A 906-nucleotide genomic window follows, 5' to 3' on the forward strand; every position below is an offset into this window, starting at 1 on the left:
ATGGCCTATGTCTCTATCCCTTTCCCTCGCAAAGATATGCCTTTTTCCTTATATCTCAGTGAGGGAAAGGACTAAAGACTTACTTTAAAAAAAAACCCGAAAGCTGGGAATTCAGAGAACCTCCTAAGCCTATTGTTACAATGCTCTAAATATATCAATATTTTCGTGTCATTTTAAAAAATAAAAATAATAATAAATTACTTGTCTTCAGGGCGGGGAGAGGAGAGGAAGTAGTTTGACCACCACAATGCAAGCATTGAACAATGGACAGGAGGTGGGTGGGAGTGGGCAGGGCAAAGAAAACCAACAGAAACATTAGGCATGAGAAAAATCTGACTCAAAATCGGCTTCCAGAAAAAACATTGGGGTAACAGTGGTCTCAAAAGAACCAAGGGGAAAAAATGGGGAAAACAAATAACCTGAAGTGAAACTAAAGTATAGACATTGGGAAGAATTTTCTAACAGTTAGAGCGGTTCCTCAGTGGAACAGGCTTCCTCGGGAGGTGGCAAGCTTTCCTTCCCTGGAGGTTTTTCAGAGGAGGTTAGGTGGCCATCTGTCAGCAATGCTGATTCTGTGACCTTAGGCAGATGATGAGAGGGAGGGCATCTTGGCCATCTTCTGGTCACTAGGGGTGTTGGGGGGGAGGTAGTTGTGAATTTCCTGCATTTTGCAGAGGGTTGGACTAGATGACCCTGGTGGTCCCTTCCAACTCTATGATTCTATGAAAAATGTGTGCGGAAATTAGGGGATAAACTAAACAGTATGGGTCCAGAACCGATTAAAAAAAAACATCAGGAAAAACCATATGTCCCCTCACCATAACATTTCTGGCTCTTCCCAGAAATCAGGTTTAGGATTACATTTTGATTTAGAAATCCAGTTTGAAGGGAAAACAAATTCCAGTA

The sequence above is a fragment of the Euleptes europaea genome, chromosome 7 (genome assembly GCF_029931775.1).
Source record: "Euleptes europaea isolate rEulEur1 chromosome 7, rEulEur1.hap1, whole genome shotgun sequence".
NCBI lineage: Eukaryota > Metazoa > Chordata > Lepidosauria > Squamata > Sphaerodactylidae > Euleptes > Euleptes europaea.